General features: G+C 41.5%; 1 protein-coding gene across 3 annotated transcripts in view; it reads right to left on the bottom strand.

Annotated features, from left to right (window-relative positions):
* The window catches only part of ankrd6b (ankyrin repeat domain 6b), an 80,766-nt gene extending 62,082 nt beyond the window's left edge, over positions 1 to 18,684 (bottom strand). For all 3 annotated transcript variants that reach the window (XM_075458592.1, XM_075458591.1, XM_075458593.1), the window contains exon 1: positions 18,565 to 18,684. The gene's annotated coding sequence lies outside the window, so the exon portion shown is untranslated. The remainder of the gene's footprint in view (positions 1 to 18,564) is intronic.
* Between the last annotated feature and the right edge of the window lie 1,834 nt (positions 18,685 to 20,518).

Below are 20,518 nucleotides of genomic sequence, written 5' to 3'. Positions count from 1 at the left end.
ACAAAAATGACATTTTTCAGAATTACTTTCAAAACCCTACTTTACACATTCAAGGCCATCCACAACCTCGCCCCCCCATATCTGTCTGATCTCCTCTCCATTGTCATCCCATCTCACTCCCTCAGGTCTTCCTCCTCCCTCCACCTCTCTGTGCCCTCTGCCCATCCGCAACATTGACTCTTTACCCCTCTTCAAATCAAAACTCAAAACCCATCTGTTTCAAGCTGCATTCTCCCATTTCTCCCGCTGCATTTTATTTATTGTGTTTTTAATGTGTTGTTAAGTGTCCTTGAGTGTTGAGAAAGGCACTTTTTTTAAAAAATTAAATGTAGTATTATTATTATTACTATTGGTCACACTTGGTGATGGCTTGCCTCCTACCCAATCAGATCACAAGTGGACAGCGCTAAGCACATGTGTTTCTACCTGGAAATAAAAGCATGAAGACAGACAAACTGGAGTTTTTAAAGTCTCTGCACATTTCATTTTAAACTGTGTTGTTTTTAAGAAAAAGGGACACTGTGTAATTTCTTCCCCCATCTAGTGGTGCAATTTTATTTTGCAAAGTCGAATGAATTTGCTCTCTAGCGCCTCGCGTTTTCAGTAGACATGATATGCAACCCTTATTGAATCAGACAAAGCTAGCCTCTGCTGCTACCCACCAACGAGGCTGTTTATGTTTTTAACTATACGTGTTCTACTTTTGTGCCGCCTATGTAATGAATTACACAACCAAGCAATCAAAATGACGTTATTTCCGCTTGGCGTTGGGGAAAACGCGATTCGAAGTGCTTTATGTCCCTCTCGGCACTTCGTCGTTTTTCATAGACCAGAAGGACATGGCAGCCTCCATAGGCTATGTAGATACAGATAAGTGATTCTTCGCTCAGGAGGATAAGTGAGATTGTTGACAGAGATAATTTTACACCAATGAGGACTAATTTATGAATGAATATGTTGATTTGAGCTAATAAATGACTTAATATATTACACAGTGTCCCTTTAAGAAAACCGGCAAAACATAATCTCACAGCAACTTTACTGCCTTTAATAGAGTATATCCATTAGCAGCATGTATTGAATACTGCATGTGGAGTTTACAACGATCACTCACTGTGACAGTGATTCTCATCTTTCTTTATTAATCAGGCTATGCTCTTCAGTCTGCTCTCATGAGAGATAATTCTAAGCATTACTGATGCCATCTTCTCGAAATACACCACCTCAAAATAATAATAAGTGGGGTTATTTTGTATAGAGAGGGGTGAAAGACTTAAAAAAAATCATTACAGCAAAAAGCAACAACGTGGCTGCAATTCAGATGATAGAGGAATACTGTATAAAAGTTTTAATCGTGCAAATAGAGCCGACATTGGATCAGAATTAAATTTGGTGATTAAAATGCCAAGATTTTAACCATGTCTAAAAGCAGTACACAAGCCAACTGTTGATATGATGGTTGGCGGCTTGGCATTCAATATTACAGCAACAGTGACAGTTTCTAAAACCTTTCCTAACATAAAAGAGGAACAGGAAGTTTTCTGTGAATGACATATCCTAAGTTTAGATGCTCCTGTTTCTAGTGGGAAAGTAACAAAATATCCAAGTGATATAATTGCTGCTTGTATAGAGTAATTCCAGGTTAGCAGGTTGTCACAGAATGCTCCCCCCTGATGGATTTCATTGAAATAACGATGAGAATGTGGATGTGTCCCAGACCACCTCTAAAACGCTCCAAAGTGCATTTATACCTAAACGCACGCAGGACACTACCCAGTGATGCATTTTAGCACCATGTTTGAACTGCCTCTCTGACCCCTTTTCTTCTCTGTGTGTGTGAAAATATGCACGTTCTTTTTTTCTTTTCTTTTTTAATAGCTGCTACAAAGACATGGGATCGCTCTGCAAAAGAGGGCAAAGTCACTGGCGCAGCTGCTGAACATCTGAAACATTCCACCAGTGGAGTGGGGGGAGGTGCTAACAAAAGTGACATTTATGTGTTTAATAATCATAAATCATCATTGTTCAATCCTCTCCATGGCGTACCACAGGTTGGACGTTAATACACTGCACTGAGCACATTTCATTGGTATTTTCCTGGCATTGTTTTAGTAGCTACCAAAGTGCATTTCAGACATTTGACATTTTGTAAATCCCATTGAGTTCTATGGAAGACTGGATGTTCGTTGATATTACTCCGCCATCAAGTGGTGTGGAGTATAGCAAGTCAGATTCAACTGCTGAGCGGAAGTTTATCCACGGCTGTGAGGTGGCTAAGAAAATAGTTCGAGCATGAACGAGCTGCCAAATAAAACACGACAAAAGCAACTTTTCGCAACGAAATTTGATATGGATTACCAGTGCACACCAGTAACCACTCCGGTGAGTTGATGATTTTGAAAACGGACGTTTATTGTGCTTTTACGGACCTTTTAGGACATGCACATGACTTGCCATTCTGAAGCAGGTTGAGATGAATCAAAATTAGGCAAATACCGGAGACAGCAGTAAAATTCAAAAAAGCGGTGAGGGGGGTTCTAAAACATTGCAGACGACTCATAAAAGAGGCTTAATATTGAAAATACCACAGTTCCCCTTTAATTGGGGGGTACTTTCATTGTGCCTGTTCTACCTGACACCTAATTTGTTCGTATAACTATCTGACAATCACAATGTTGTTCAAGGACTGTAAATAGGTTTGCAGCAACTCTGACTGTAAATGCAATTGTACTCCCCAAATGTTTGACCTAAAAAAGCAGCTTACTTCTAGGTCCCACTGTGCATATTGTTGACAGCTCTAGAATTCAAGTGAATTAACTGTTTTTACATTGGTTCCTAGGTCAAAATCTGATATGGTCAATAGTCCAAGAAGCTAAAACATTTTTCTTTAGGAATGTGTGGTTGAACGTGCAACAGCATCTCAGGCAGTTGGCCGTAGCTCAGGAGGTCAAATAGGCTTCCTGCATATGGAAGGATCTTGGTTTGATTTGCCATTTCACATGTTGTCTTGGGAAAGATACTGAACAACATATTAATGTGACTTGATTCCTACAAGTGATGTCATGTGGCTTAAAATGGAAGATTTAATGTCAACCACAGTCAAAAAAACTGAAATCCATGGAACCTCTAATGACATTAGAACTGTTTTTGGTGTGGCTTTTTATTTACAATGCAACATCCAGAATCAATGCCTTAAAAACTTAAATTCTGGCTCCTCTGAGTACCTGTGTGTGAAGTACAAATATCACGTCTTTACCACAGCTTTTAACTGATATTCAATGCAACATCCAGGTCTGATGTCTAAGAAATCTCAGCTTCTCAGAGGATATAATCTGGAGGTCCATGAATCACATCTTTTGGACATCATTTGAACTGCTTTCTGTTCTGTGGGTGTGACCCAGTTAATATCAGATGGTGAGTTATATCAACCTATGCACATGCACTCTCACAGAGGAGAAATTTTACGAACCAAGTTCCATGTGAAACAACTGAAAAATGCAACAAGCACAATCTAACAACCATAAAAAGCTAACGTCATATATGAGATGGAGCCAGAATCTGGTTTCACTGGCAAAAAAACAACAACTGTGGGGTCTCATAAACAGCTAACAGAGGGCAAAGCAAATCAGTCCAGTATTCAATAATTCTGCTTGATGTTTCCATTAGACACATCTTTATAAACATTCCCATACATTTCAAATTAGATGCGTGAAAACCCTCAGTCCCCGGACAATCATTTGAGCTGAAAAGAGTGCTAACACACTGTGGTAACACTTGAATGACCCCTTCCTACCTTCTAAAAACTGAATAAGATTAAATAAAGGAAGGAACTCTCTGCCTGACTGCATTCCAGATGATTCTGCAGAGGATCCCGTTCAGTTAAAGGCCCACATACACAAAGCAGGCCTCATAGTCTTAGTGAGGCTCCTCACCCGCAGCTAGGCAACGGGGCTTTTGTGCAAACTTTTAGGAACTCAGAACTCCGTTTAAAAACAAGAAATGCCAAGCTCAAGGGAGGAGGCCCTTAGGAATACTTATTAACCTGCTCGCTCCTGAAAAGTAATCCTCCCTAATACAAACACACCACTTCTTTTCTGCATTACATCCAACTAAAAGTGGAAAAAATAGAAATGAAAAGAATTATTTCAGTCACTAGTCAAAAGCCTAAAAAAAATAGAATGTACCTGAAAAAGCATAATACACCAACATAGTGTTCAAACAATAAAGTGAGTTTAGTGAGAAGCTTCTTCAGCTCTGCTTCGACATAGAATTGTACATGACGTAATTCCAGCCCACAGCACTACTTCTACACAGTGATTTTTTTATCATGATTAATGACTGATTAACATGATTAATTAACTGTTGCTGATAGTTTATGGAACACTTTTTGGGATTAATAAACTATTTGATTCAGTTCAGTTCATATACAGCAGAGGTATAGCTGCTTGTATGTTGTCATCATTGTCATCATTATTGTGAAACATATGAAAAAGTGTTACAAAAAAATACAATGCATTTAGTTATGTTCATTACAATGTAGGTAATGAACAATTTGGTCAATCAAAAGTAACAATTCATCAATTCAATCACCAATATCCAGTAATTACATTTTTCTGAATAACTGAGTTTAAACATCAACTGACACTGGAACCACAATTAATGCCTGGGGAAATCCAAGTGGGAGTAACCTGTCCACACCCAGGTCCTTCATCCCTCTTTATTACCCGTTCCCTGCAGGGTGAGGGCCAAAAGCCTAGTTCCTCAAGTTTGACCTCACTGGAATGTATATAGCTCTTCGCTAATATGTATGACACCCAACTTTAGATACAATAGTAATTTGGACACACCTTGCAGTTTTCACACCACCTACATCTGGTAGTCTGACAGAACTTTAGATTTTTATCACAAGATAATTATGCCACAGACACATAGCTGTCAATGCGAGCATTCTGTGGTATGCTGGTTAGCACTGTTGCCCCCGGGTCAAGTCTTGGCTGGAGCCTTTCCATTTGAAGTTAGCATGCTTTCCCTGCACCTTCCTCGGTGTTCTAGCCTCCTTTCACAATACCACCCAAAAAAAAAAAGAATGTGAATATCGTTAAACATTTAATTCTGCCAGTTCTTTGTGTGGTCCTTGTGAAGTATCTGTTGGGCTGTTTTTGACACCCACAATGACCAGCAGCATAAAGGGCAGATGTGGTCATGACATTGTGGTTATAATATTCTACAATTTAGTTTGTCCAGATTATTTAAGTCACTCTTTCAAGGGATAAAGGATGGTACACACATCTGATATGATGCTGGTAGTCAACACACTGTAAATTGTATTCATTTCTCAGCCTCTGTTCTTGTGATTTTGTTGACCTCAAATCAGTTGTACTTTTATGAAGACAAAAAATGAATTAATCGAACACACATCTGCGATCATTTTTATTCCACAAGCAACTTGTGTTGAAGTTGTGATTCAGAGCAACAGCCTGGCTGAGGTAGTGAAATCAACAAGAACACAGCTGAACACTGACCCATTAGAAAATCAAGCATACCGCATCCCCTGACTTCTAATTGGCAAGAGGAAACAATGACCAATACCATGAAAACAGGATCCAAAGTGTAATAAACTGTTAAAAAAAAAAACAGCAACCCATGTGTAAATCGTATAAGACTATTTTACAGGAGATTCTTTCACATTACACATGACACTAACAAACAGGACATCCAGTGAGTGATACAGGAAGATCGTATGGTCAATATAATGTTTCAGCATCTATCACCATCTAAATTAAACCCCCAGAGCACTATGGCAGCTCAGAATTGTGGCTTTTATGCCAGAGTTAAGTTAATGGGTAATTCTGAGTTAGTGACACACAGTATGTACTTATTTCTACATGTTACAAATGCAGTACCGAAACTCGTGTATCCTAGTGTCTGTCAACACCATCAGCATGCATTTTTTTTTGGAAAGTAGCATTAGGACACTCATTACTTTGTACTCGTTAGCTCGTTAGTTTGAAAATTCAATTCATTCGTTACTGGTTACTTTTTCAGTGTTGACATTTTGCTATTACTGTTGACCTTTCACTGTATCAGCCTGCGCATTTTGTTGCCACAAAACAAACAGAAAGAAAGACAGTGAATCCCTGGTGCATTCAGTTTCTCTTCTGCTCCATTTATAAAGAATTGATGCTTTGCACATCCGCTCGACCATGAGGCCAGTGTGAGGCAAGTCGGCAGGAGCCCACTGGGTCCCTCTGCGAGGACCCGTGTGCTGCCCAAATATTTGTAACCATGCAGACTGATGTGCAAAGAATACGCATGGGACAGATCCATCTCAATTTCTTTTTAAAAAAACAACATACCAGACTTAGAAGATTGGGGAGCAGGAGAGGAAGGCGGATGTTTGTTTTGAGGACAGACTTGTGGGAGAATTGTTATCACAAATTTACTATATACTGTAGACCAATTACATGTTCAAACATGGGAAGCATCATCTCATCTGATTCAGAACATAATATGTATGCGGCTGTTTGCAAATCTGTAGAGTCCCAGTTGGTTTGTAGACATGCACATGGAAACAATGAATGTCCTTCAAGCAGGAAGCAAGTGCTGCACACAGCATTGCACATGTGAAGCTCACTTGGCTAAAGTGTTCATGTCACTGAATTTCGTATTTCATTTTGAATCAGTGGGTGAAAAGGAAGAGAAACATTTCATGGTGAAATGCAATGACCAATATCTTGCTAGTTTCCCAATCCAATCCAATCCGACTTTATTTATAAAGCACTTTAAACACAACAACTTCGACCTGTGCTGTAGAGTACTGTAAAGCAAAAGCAACAATAAAATGTAAAAACGTACTTAATGCACTAAAAGACATCAAGACAGGCAAACATATGCATGCATCTTCGGTAAAAAAAACGTCATCAGTGTTAAAAGCCAAAGAAAATAAGTGGGTTTTAGGAAGGGATTTAAAAACAGTGAAAGCCCGAGGGGATCGGGCTTTCACTGTGCTGCCACAGTGAAAGCCCGATCCCCTCTTAGCTTTAGCCTCGTCTTCGTGAAGGAGTGTAGGCCTGAAGCAGGTCAGAGAGACAGGGTGGTGCTAGAATTTTAAAATGAACTCTAAAACACCACAGGAAGCCAGGGAAGCGAGGCCAGAACAGGTGAGATGTGCTCTGACTTACGTGTGCCTGTCAGGAAGCTAGCACCTGCATTTTGGACCATCTGCAGGTGGGAAAGAGAGACTTGGCTAACCCCAAAAATACAATGCATTGCAGTAGTTCAATCTGGAGGTTATGAACACGTGAAAGTTTCTCAGTATTCCTTTTATAAATCTGGTTTGGTTTTTGCTAGCTACCTCAGCTGAAAGACACTGGACATTACTACATTATTCATTTGTTTGACCTTGTTTCTACTCAGAGTCGACCTTAAACCCAGGCTTGAAACTTTGAGCTTAACAAAAAGTAATAATGAGTCCTGGCCTGCAGGGAGAGCAGTCGAGGGGCCACTGGGTTAAAAAAAAATTACTTCACGTCTTTTTTCATTAAAACTCAAGACCTTTGATGCCAACCACTCCTTAATGTCCCTAAGGCACCTCAGAATGTCCTCCATTTTGGAAGCATTCGTCTTTTTTTAAGGGGGCATATACCTGGCAATCGTGTCCATAAAAATTTAAAGAGATGCTATATTTACGTAATATGGAGCCAACGGGGAGTAAATACAGAGTAAAAAGAAGAGGGCCAAGAACTGAGTCCTGTGGCACCCCACAAGTAAGGGGGGACGATGAAGACCTAAGACTCAGAGAAAAGCTTCTCTCAGCCAAGTAGGACTAGAACCAGCTCAGGGCAGAACCTCATGGTCGACTGTGTCAAAGGCTGCGGCCAAGTTTAGAAATAGAATAATATGTTTGTCTCTTCATGTTTCTGTTCCTTTTTTTTCCCTTCTTCGTTCTGCCTCTCTCTCTGTCCGGTTCGGCACTATCACATCATGTTAAGTATTGTAACAAAAATAAATAAATAAAAATGAGGAGTTGATGGGCATCAAGGGGAGCTTTACATTCATAAAGCTTCCCTTGGCATAGCAAATGTGTTTGGCATAAAAGGTATTCAGATTACAATTCTGCTGCCATAATGCTGGACAGGACAAGGGGTTAAAAAAAAAAAAAGAAATAGAATAATACTTTATTCATGCCCCGTGGGGGAAATTGAAAAAAGTTAAAAAGCATAAGAAAAGCAGTATCACCAGAGTCTGTGGCAAGTGAGATGTCATTAAAAACTTTTAAAAGTGCTGATTTTGTGCTGTAAGGGGGCTGTAAAACTAGACTGAAAGACCTCAAGAATATTGTTTCTATCTAAAAAATGCCTTCAGATGGGTAAAAACAATGAGGAAGCCTAGATATTGGTCTAAAGTTTGACACAGCTGGGGGGGTCAATACCAGGTTTTTTGATGAGTGATTTTCCAATTGCATGTATGCACTTTTTAGACACAGAGGAGAGACTGCTGTTGATAACACTGAGGACATATGGGCCAATCACAGGCAGGACATCTTTAAAGAGGCGAGGGGGAACAGCAGGATGAACCTGACGGTTTTAGCTGTCCAATGATGTCCTCTAATACCCCAAAGGGCACATTTTCAAATTGCTGATATACAGCGGAGCAGGGGGGAGGAAATGATGGAACAAGAAATGGGGGAGAGATCTGTTCACTGATGGTGTGAACCTTGTCGTTAAAAAAAAAGAAACTTCTCACAACCAAACCATCAGGTTGAGGACACTATTACTGGTGTTAAAACCCACATGGGGCTTCTGTGAATTTTACAGAATGATATCAGACAAATATTTAGTATTAGCCGCTTTCACAGTCTTCTGATGCCGATGCCAGCTGTCCTTCCATATGTCAAAGGACACCAGCAGCTTGTCTTTCTTCCACGTGCGTTCAGCCCTTGTGCACTATTTTCTGGCCGCACAAGTAGCATCAATAACAATATCTTACAGTGGAGCACCATATATACGGTTTTACTCAACTAATTTAAGAAAGCCTGAGTGCACTTCCTTCCACACTTGTTCATATTCCCACTCACGTGCACAACAGCCTTCCCCACAATATTTCCAACAACGCAAAATACCATGAATGTCAAAATTAGCAATAACAACTTCATTTAACTAAAGCATTCACTGCAGTACACGACTCCATAAGAAGATGGGAAATGTCAAACTAAATAGTTATTACTTTTGTGCAATGAGGCAGGGGATGGATGCACTAAAATTAACTTCAGTGCTCTAAGCTACAACACTGCCTGCTGTACATTCACCATAATGTGGGTCATCGCCTCTCTCTGTTAGCATGAGCTTTCACAGGTATATAAAGAACGCTTGCATTACTGCACAGTTCCATGATTCTCTACATGAGCTTTTTATGCTCGTTTAGTCTCAGATATGATTTACTTAAAACCTGAAAGATCTGACATATTCACTGACTGTTACCGATGGTGATAGTGGTGCTGCTCATCTTGAACTTAATGACAGTAACACATCTGAAAAAAGTTGGGAAGGGGGCAACTAAAGGGTGGAAAAGTAGGTGGTACTAAAAACAAACAGCTGGGGGAGCACGTTGCAATTAATTTCAGTTAACTGGTCATAGGTCAATAACAGATTGGATATAAAAAGAGCACCTTAGAGAAGCATAATCTCAGAGGTAATGATCCGAAGAGTTTCAGCAAACTGAAAAAATTGGTTCTAAAAATTCTGGAAATTTTGTTGTGAGTTATATGTGTATGTATGGAACAGCTGTAAATCAATACTGCCTGCCCATGATCATAAGGCCCTCAAGTAGCCCTTCTTTAAAGGACAAGACCGTTTTTTTGACATTGGGCCCTTGATTTCACATTATAACATGATGTTCTACTCACCCCTGCTTGTTGTTGGTAATTTGGAGCTGTTCCGAAGATATTCGAGAGGCGTCTGGCTGCTCTCTTGAGATATTCGGCCATGAAACGGTTTCCTATGGGCAATGTTATACAGGCACAAACTATGCTGTTTATAATTTATTAATTACTGTACACTAGCACTGATAACGTGGAGGTGCGTCGCTTACTTAAAAAAATCCGGGTTACTGTAATTTCATGAAGGAAGGAGAGCAGAGCACCGCAGACAAAGGAGACCACGTGTCAGTTTAACTTATTAAACACGCGCAGGTTGTGTCTGTGTCGTATGAGGAAACATTTCAGCCATGACAACATGACAAAGGGCGGAGCTACCAACCACCAAACACCTCCGTCAGATGTGTTCCTATAGAACCCAGAACAGACCCAGCTGAGGAGAAGGAGCTAAAATGGTTATAGGAACTGAGGGCCATGGTCCCTAGTTCCTGTATGTCCGAATGCGGGAAAAAACGTCCCCGTTCCTGAAAAGGTTACAGGAACTGCCAAAGGTTCCTACAGTGCGAATGCGGCTAATGATCACTGGCGTCCCAGAGTCACTCCCCTAATGCCAGCCATCACTGCTCCTCACACCACAACACCCATTTTTTTCCTTTTTTTTACAACTGGTTCGGGTAGGGGGTAGAAATAGAAGAGGTAAAGATAAGTAGGACGGGGTTTAAACCCTGGTTCGGGTAGGGGGTAATGAAACTATAGAAGGTGCCAGAGGTGGAGGCAGGACAAGACATCCTAGCAGATTCAGCAGACAAACTCACCTAAACAGTCCTACAATCACTAAAAATGCCAATTGAATCATCATCTCCATTACATAATATAAAAACATTAGTAGAATGTGTATGCATAGAACACAGGTGAAAATCAATGCTGGATGGCAATGATCATAATGCCCACAGGTAGCGTCTAACACAGGCATGATTCTGTCATAGAATTGGTGGCATGGGCTCAGAGACAGAACTCAGAAATCCCTGACTGTCAACATAGTTTGCCATGAGTCTACCACAAGTCTCTCCCTCCCCTGCTGGCATGCTTGCACGTTGCCTATGTAACTCAGCTAAATCCTTGGCAGGACATACCTGCCATGTGAATGTAGGGTTGCACGATTTAACAGTGCTGCTAACAGTTTAAAGATGAAAGGTGATCAAAATATTATGTATCTGTTGTGTTCATTTGTGATTTGACAACTTTGTCTGCTTCTTTAAAACTAGCTTCATTTGACCCTTTAGTGTGGTTCATCTGTGCCGATCTGAGATCTGTCATTCAGGGTTCTCATCTGACATACTTTAGTGTCTCAGAGTAGAGAGCACTGCACTGATTTTGAGAGCTAATTCTGTTCTAATTCTAAAATAGTTGTACTTGTTCACATTTGCCTGAGTGGTTCAACACATTTGTGTGTGATGTGAGAAAACTCAGAGTGTAGATTTATTGCTGCTTTACTCAGACTTCAATCTGTGTCAAGAGTAGGAGTTAGACAATGGGATAAAACTTGAAATTGCCAAATACATGCCATGTACATTTCTTATCAATGATCCTACTTAACAAAGAAAACTGTGATACAGTAATACAATACCCCTCACCACAACAATCACCACACACAAACACTACCCATCCCCATCCCCCTTCTGCACACACACATACACGCCACCCCCACCCCTGTCCAAACACACACACAAAGCACAACTGCAGCCATCTGTCTTTTCTGCTGTAGTCAGGGTCAGAGAGCCAAAACCAGATTAAAACAATACTTTGACCCATTCACTAATCCTAAAATCTGATTCAGTGCTAGTTTATTGCAGTAGTTACAATGAGGGAATGTGAGAAAAAAAAAAGCCCCACAAATACCCAAAAGAAAGAAAGTTAATTCATTTTGGCTATGTCAATAGCTTTTAGCAATTTGTGCAGAGATATGAGACTTATACTGTCGGATGGCACTGAGGTCAGTGCTGGAACTAAACTCTCTGTGATTAACATGACAACTGAGACAGATGTGATAGCCAGCTACATAAATAAATACAATAGAGTTTGAACAAAACAAGTGATTAACAAGAGCATGTAATACCTGATAGTAGAATTTAAATCTTTCTCTTAAAATGTCTGGCTCTATTTTCTCAGCAGGAAGACAGAGCCAAGTTTTAAGAGATAGTTCATGTTTGTTTCAATTCTTATAGGGAGCATCACAGTGAGGTTCTCCAGTGAGCTACCCCACTTTGTCCTTTTTGTCCTTCTGCAGAAAAGTTATAGACAACGAGAATATGTTTAAGAAGACATAGACTGATCTGCCATAACATTATGACCCCTTGCCTAATACAGAGTGTGCTGTCCTCATCCTGCCAAAGGAGCTCTGACCAGTCAAGGCGTGGTCAAAGAACATCTCGTCTGGAGGGCTTTGGTTCGATTGGGAGGGGAATGTCAAAACATTTTAAACCTTCATCTGGTTTCGTTCATGGACCAAACCGCCTGGACAACGTCCCGCAGTTACAAGAGTGGCTCTTTTAGGGCGGTGTTGCCCGAAATCAGCACTGACCAGGAAAGGAAAAAGCATGATGTAGAAAAAAATTGGCCAATTTTTGGCAACAGTACCAAAAAAGACGGAACTGCGGTCGATGTCACTTCCTGTCTTTGGTTCACTTCCTCTCTTAGGCTCGCTGGATAGTCCGTTTGCATTTCCCACTGTCAACCAACTGCACCTGCGAACCAGGACCCACGTTTTCAGACGGACCAGAGTTTGTTTTTTTTGGTCTGCACAGGAGTTCAGATGAGCTTTCACCCCTGCCCAAATGAAAATGACTATCCGAGAAACCTAACTCTGATCTGTTTAAAGCGGACCAAAAAGCTCTGATGTGAAAGCATAGAAATGTTCAGATGGATCCCGGGATGCAGGTTTTCCTATCAGAACATTGCATTGGATCAAGATGAGGTGTTACTCACTTTACATGTCAGTGGTTTTAATGTTATGGCTGATCAGTGTATTAAGCCCTTTCTTTAACAAATTGACGCAATTTCCTGAGATCTTAGTTATGAGACATGCTTTGGTCAAAATATCACTTGGCCTGAGCCCAACAGCTTTTTATCTCACCCCTACTGAAACAACACTCTTAACATCAGACAGTTTTAGGGTGGGAAATGTAAATGTATTTTAATTATACAGCCCTTTACAGACTATCCTTACGATGTACCAAAGGGCTTTACAGCAGGTAATAAATAAAGCGAAGAATAAGTAAAAACAAAAAAATGGGGAAGTGAGTAGCCTCTCACTCCACCTCTTACTCCGCCCCCTCTTCCCGGGGTCATGACCGACAGCTTCTCTCTAACAAGACAACTGCTTTTAAACATGTATAGCACTTTGTGCTACATTTTAATGTATGAAAAGTGCTTTATAAATAATGTTTGATTTGATTTGATTTGATCACAAGGCCACACAGAGATAAACAACCATGCACACTCACTCCTAGAGTCAATTTACAATCAACAAATAACTTAAAAGCCATAAGCTATTTTTGGACAGAGGGAGGAGGCTTGCATAAACCCATGCATAAATAGTGAGAACATGGTGCATCAACTTCAGTTGTTAACAATAGCTAGTGCTAAACAACAAGAGAAAAAAATCTTGACAAATTATTTCTCAAATACTCACGTTTCCCTTCTCTGACGTTTGGCCAAAGAGAGTTGGGACTGATCCCTATTTGAGGCACAATGTCTTATCAGTCCAACGTTTAACTGGCTCACGTGGATAAAATTGTATAAAATATTTTTTTTTTAAAAAGGGGACATATTATATGCCAATCGAAAGATTGGCGGTCTTATTCCCTGGCTTCGTCGATCCACATATCAAAGTGTAATTGGGAACTTCAAGTTGCCTCCAATCTGTCCATCGGTGTGTGTATGTGTGTAATGATCATTTACAATGTTCTAAGTAAAATGTTACCAAGACCTTACTGGCGTCCATAATAAGTCCTTATTTTGGATCATCCTTTAAAGGGGACTGTTCTGTTCTTGAGAGCACTTATTTGAGTGTCTTGTTGGGGACAGCACCAACTGAAGTCATTAATTTGTGGAGGAAACTGGACTTTACTCTGAAGGTCCATGGCTTTTTTTCCAGGTAGCTGCTTCACGAGTCAGTAAAAACAGCTTGCACCTCCCCTCTGAGGACAGAGGTCACACACTCACTCTTTTTGCCACACAGTTCCTTCCTTTGCAGCAGGCACTTCTCCATGAGGGGAATAACAATGCCCTGCGAACCTGCAAAATTTGATCTCACAGCCTACAGGGTCAGCACGGCCTGCCAGTGGCCTGATTCTTCTGTTTCACTCCTGCAGGAAAGCCTGTAAGGACCCCCTTCTCAGAGGACTAAGCCAAGAATTCCCTGAGAGATGACCCACAGTAAAGCCTGATTCTTACTCGGCGCAACCTCGCTTTGACCCATTCTTACTAGCTGGTCGCAAATGGCGCAAACGGTCACGTGACCCAAAATTCCGCCACGCCCCCCGTCGCAAGCTAAAAAATCCTCGCGCGTCGCAAGGTCGTGCACACAACTTTTTTTCTGACTTCGCACGAGCTCAACCGGAAACAGCTGACCAAGAGAAAGGAAACATGAACACTGCAGAGACCGCGGTGACCGAGAGGGTGCGCCTCTACAAACATCTGTACGACACGTCTATGAAGTTACACTGGGACAACACGGCAGTGTCGAATTCCTGGGGGGAAATCGGCAGGCATCTGGGGCATCTGGGTGGTGGAGGTGAAGAAAACATGGAAATGCATCCGTGACCGATTCTGTTTTTGCCGCAGCCGCTTAGCTCTGAGATACATATACAGTTCTACACCCAGAGTAAATTCATTCCGCATCCGCATCAGATGTGCCAGCCTCTGCTGACGTGACACCACAGGTGGCATTGTGTATGCTTTCTTCGTATGCTTTTCTTCGTCCGGTTCTTCAGCTTGTTTCCTCAACAGTGACGCCCGCTGGTCTGGACAGAACTGCAAATGTGACGCATACTCGGCGCAAACTGCGCTTATGAGCTGAAGGAACTGTGAAGGGGCTGGCGCTTTCGATGACGTCATTAATGGTTCTCGAGCCAGAACAGTTGCGCGGTTGCGCCGAGTAAGAATCAGGCTTTAGCTTGAGGACTAACTCCAACAGGACCAAAGGAAGTGACCAGAATCCTTCTTCTAGAGAGCACAAGGAATTCACACCAATCTTTTCGTTATTAGCTTCTGACTTCGGCCAGTGGTGCCCCATAGGTAATAACTTTTTTTTTATGGCTGTCCTTGAACATTAATTTTTGCTTATAACTAATACAGCTCCTGCTTGATCCCCAACACTATGTTTGAAAGTTCCTCATTCAACGAGCTGTTCTTATTTTCATTTCAAACTTGCATAACTCCTCAAGTCCACTCCATCTGCATCCAACCTCCTCGACCGATTAAACCAGCTACAAGTGAAAATGTTCAGTTATCAGCTGTACTGAGAAGCATGTGCCTTACAGCTAACCCCAGCCTATACCCTCAAACTATATTTGAGGGTAATGTTCCAGCAAAAGTTAGCAAAAGACTGTATATGCGTCAACCATTTTTTATTGTTTCACTGTTTTAAAAACAATTCACTGCTGGACTGGCAAAGAAACTGTTCCACAAAGAGGGAACTTCAGGCGAAGGAAGTTTAGATATCTGTGAAATAATTCATCAGGGTTTATCCATCTCTTTTTTCGCTAGTAGTGGCCACCAACAGCTTAGGTAATGAAGACAATGGACACCAACTTCTGAGGAGTTAATACTGTTACTTTTTTAACATTATTGTTACACCATCACTTGGTACACCCTGGACAGGTCGTCAGTCCATCGCAGGGCCACATAAGACCCGTTTCCACTATGCAGTCCGGTACGGGTCGGTTCAGAACGGTTCGCTTATTTCAGTGTTTCCACTACCACAAAAGCGTACCGGTCCCATGGAACCCGTTACCATTTTTGTAACTCTTCTGCTTGGGGTACCTAGCACACAGGACCGGTTCCAGGCTCTGCTCTCCGTTGTTGGTGAGGAGACTGTGCAGCGGGAGCTCGATGGCACTGGGCCAAACCAAAAAGTTTTCCAGCCGATTGCCGCAAAAATGGCCGAGAGTGGTTTCAACCGGGCCGTGAGCCAGTGTGGCATTAAGCTGAAGAAGCTTCGGAGCAATCGACGTAGTGACGCTTCGGCACACACTCCGCCCACCCAAGGGTCCCCTTTGTACAGTGGGAACGCAAAGCAGACCCCAAAGCGACCCGACCCGTACCGTACCGATACAAATTGACCCGAACCATACTGACAGTGGAAACGAGGCTATAGAGACAAACAAGACACACAATTGATTATCCTCATGGTGTCCTCTCTATCTGAGATAAAGACACCTGACATGCACCGGTACTAAATGTAAATACACTTTATACACACAAATTAACACTCAAATGTAGACCCCCAGGCAGACAGACAACAATGGGCTCTCTATCTTCTTACAGCTTATTTAACTTCACACGGAGTTTGCTACTGCTAGTTTTGTGCAACATGGCAGGATATTCATCAGATTTTGACAACGTGGATGAGAACTTTGAGTACAATGAACGTCATTACCAAAGTGAATGAGGTGTGCTGCAGCGGCGCGCGGCGATGACGTCATCCCACTAGATGCTTGTGTATAAAGCACCCATAAGCCCCCGATAGCCCCGGGTAACAACAACACGGTAGCTATGAGCTAACAGTGCAATAGTACGTGTTCATTCATTCATTCGTCTTAAAGTATTGGTGAAATAAAGACAGATAATGCCTTATTTAGAGGCTGTATTGTCTCTGACCTGTTCTCTCCCGTTATATGGATATACGCAGATCTCGAGTGATCTAAATATCTTCTGAAGGACGCCGACTTTCACCAAACTGTTATCGGTGAGTAGATGAACGTATTTTATGCCAGAAATAAGGTTCAGGTTTAAAAAAAAAAAAACGAACTTGTCCATTAACAACAATGCTTACAACATTGTTGCAACATGAGGAATTTGACAGATGTAATATGATGAGAGCCCTTGAAGGGCCGAAACTAAAGAAATCTCCTTTTCATTTGCCTTAAGGCTTTTTACTTGCATATCCATGCAATTAACTATTTCTAACTTAGGCTGGATTCAAAATTCAAACGTGTGAATCTGATTCCAATGTGCTATGATTTCTTTAAACATGCCCCACTGTAACTGTAATATAACTAATATGCTATACAAGCAATATAGAAAATAAAAGTAATTTGACAACAAAGATTTTTACTCCAAAAGTATCAAGGTAATAGGCAGATCTCAACATATATCCATCAACTTTAGAACATTCACATAAGCTGCCATCTCACCATCTGATAGAGGAATCATTGACCAGCTGTAACAGTGTCTAGTTTCCATAATCTGTAAAATGCTCACCCCTGCCCTGTAGCCCATTAGAGCACATTATGCGACCATTATAAACCTGGTGAACTCTGACCTTGTCAGCACTGTGTTGTGCTAATCAGCTCCCCAGGGATACAAGCAGATGGATAGATGGGGAAGGTCTAAGTAGCCCTGCCACTTTACAATATGGGATTATTTCATTTCCTATAGCAATGTAATCTATTACTTTAACTGTGCAAATAATAACATTACTTATTAACTCAAAGGATGTGTATATTCTAAATTTGAACCCTTATAAGAAAATATTTAGATTGTGCCTTTTGAGCAAAACTTTATTTTAATTTGCTTGTTATTCTGTTTAGATGTTGTAGCTCCTTTTCAATTCAATTCAATTCATTTTTATTTATATAGCGCCAAATACAACAAATGTCATCTCAAGGCACTTAGATAATAAAGTCCAATTCAAGCCAATTGGAATTCAATATTTGCAGCTCATATACAACAGGGCTCAGGGCTTTGTTGACAATGTCCTGTTTTGTTTATTTTTCTTCTATTAGTGCTCTAATTATACTGGATTCATCTGTCCATACCAAAACCTACATTTTGTAACATTACTTCTATGGAGGGAATTGTGTGAATACAATGAGAGCACAGAGAGAATATTTTTGGCAAGCTCATTCTAAAGTAAGCAGATTTTAAACAGGCGAATGGAGGCATTCTGACTTGTTCATTAATGGGAAATGTTCACAAAGGGATATAAAAAATAAATACAAGTTTAAGGAAACCACTGCTACCAACGTTAATTAAAGGCGCAGTGAACTCGCTGTTACTGAGGCCAACATTGTGACATGAAATTACTTACGTTGTAATAATTCCAATGCTGTGCATGTATTACTTAGAGATATATCGGTGTGACTTTCATTTTTGCAGATGAAATGGTGTGTCATTTTGAACACAGCGGAGACAATAAGTGAGCAATAATGCCATTTTTCTGCGGACGAATAGACAAAAAAATTCAAGTTCGTCACTCGGTATGTCTAACCAGCTCGGCAATGCTCGGTTTTTAGGTTTTTAGTATCGCAATGATTCGTTTTGAAGTCGAAGACATGTAATTCAAGTTAGCGCAATCCCTACACGGGGCTCGTACCCCCTCCCCAAACAGTCCACACAAAACAATGTGAAGCACCGACAGTTTCACAACAAATGCACAAACAAACGGACCACATTCAGAGACTGACCTCAGAGAGTCGGACATGCAAAGTTTGGATTCGGACTGAGCTCCACGGTAAGCAGTTCCCAAAGTCCTGAGGAGACCATGTTATTTGGGAGGAACCTAAAGTGAAAACGCACGGACGCCTCTCCCGTCGGTCCGCGAGGCTGTTGCCGCCTCCCTCCGTCTCATTTACATGTCAACAGAGCTGCTGCAGGACAGGCGTCATCCTGCCGGATTCCAGGCAGGACAACGGGAGGAGAGTTCAGCCGATGGAAAGGATTCCGCTCCTAAAATGCGCTTAATCTGAGCCGGGCTATGTACGTGTGCGCTATCAAATGAATATTAATCTTAATCATAAAAAGAAAAAAGTCAGATAAAAGAGGGTTTACATTTAGATCATAAGACAATCATGATAAAGTGCTCAACAACAACTACACTATAGGTTACTAAACCTTGTAGAATTGTTTCCTTAAGATTTAATATGAACAGAACTGTGATGCCCTGACATTAAGGCCAAGAAAGAAAGAAAGAAAGAAAGAAAGAAAGAAAGAAAGAAGGAAAGAGAAATAGGCAAGGCAAGGCAATTTTATTTATAGAGCGCAATTCGTACACAAGGTAATTCAAAGTGCTTTACAGCTACATAAAATCACAAGAAGGCAATAAAATCATTAAAAAAAAAAAAATTAAAAAAAAAAATCATTGATTAATTAATTTTAAAGTGAAGAGTGCAGATAAAATACTTTCAGGTGTCATATGCACAGCTAAATAGAACTGTTTTCAGCCTGGATTTAAACATTGTCAGAGTTGAGGCCTGTTTCACATCTTCTGGAAGACTGTTCCAGATTTTAGGGGCATAACACTGAAACGCAGCCTCACATGGTTTCATCCTGACTCTGGGCCCCAGCAGGAGACCCCTCCCGGAGGTTCTCAGAGCCCGAGTTGGTTCATATGGCTCTAAAATGTCAGAGATGTACTTTGGCGCTTGACCATGAAGAGACTTGTACACAAGCAGAGCTGTTTTAAAGTCTATTCTCTGAGCGACAGGAAGCCAGTGCAGAGACCTGAGCACTGGACTAATATGGTCGTGTTTCCTGGTTCTGGATGTACTGCAGGAGACAAACGAATGTAGTGATTCCGCATTCCCCATAATGCTTTCCTTGGAAAATTATTTTTAGGTGTCACATTGTTCAGTTTCCCCTTAAAGTGCATTAGGCCTGCAAGTTCTCATCATTATGCCAAAGTCTAATTATAAAGTGAACTTTCTTTATCCATGTGGGGCAGCCATGGTTCAGCAATAGAATGATTCATAATTCATTCTCATTTGATCACCAGCACGCCAACATCTCAAAGTCTCCTGAGGCACGATGCTGAATCCCACATTGCCCTGATATGTTTATTGATGTGTGAATATTCAGATAAACCGTTTATAGGAAAAAGCCATTAGTCTCATTAGGTGAATCAGAGAAACAGGAGTCGGTCCAAAATTGTCTACAGACAGTCCAAGGAACAACTGCCTCAAACATATAGGGTGGATGTAAAAGGGGCAGTTTAAGTAAAATTAGTGTCCATCCATCCATCCATCCATTATCTTCCGCTGGTCCGGGGATCGGGTCGCGGGGGCAGCAGCTTGAGCAAAGAGACCCAGACGTCTCTGTCCCCGGCCACTTCCTCCAGCTCTTCTGGGGGGACCCCGAGGCGTTCCCAGGCCAGCCGAGAGACATAGTCTCTCCAACGTGTCCTGGGTCTTCCCCGGGGCCTCTTCCCAGTGGGACGGGCATGGAACACCTCACCAGGGAGGCGTCCAGGAGGCATCCTAACCAGATGCCCGAGCCACCTCATCTGACTCCTCTCGATGCGGAGGAGCAGCGGTTCTACTCCGAGCCTCTCCCGGATGACCGAGCTTCTCACCCTATCTCTAAGGGAGAGCCCAGACACCCTGCGGAGGAAACTCATTTTGGCCGCTTGTATTCGCGATCTCG

The sequence above is a fragment of the Odontesthes bonariensis genome, chromosome 24 (assembly GCF_027942865.1).
Source record: "Odontesthes bonariensis isolate fOdoBon6 chromosome 24, fOdoBon6.hap1, whole genome shotgun sequence".
NCBI classification, from domain to species: Eukaryota; Metazoa; Chordata; class Actinopteri; order Atheriniformes; family Atherinopsidae; genus Odontesthes; species Odontesthes bonariensis.
This window is presented reverse-complemented; position numbering and strand designations above follow the sequence as displayed.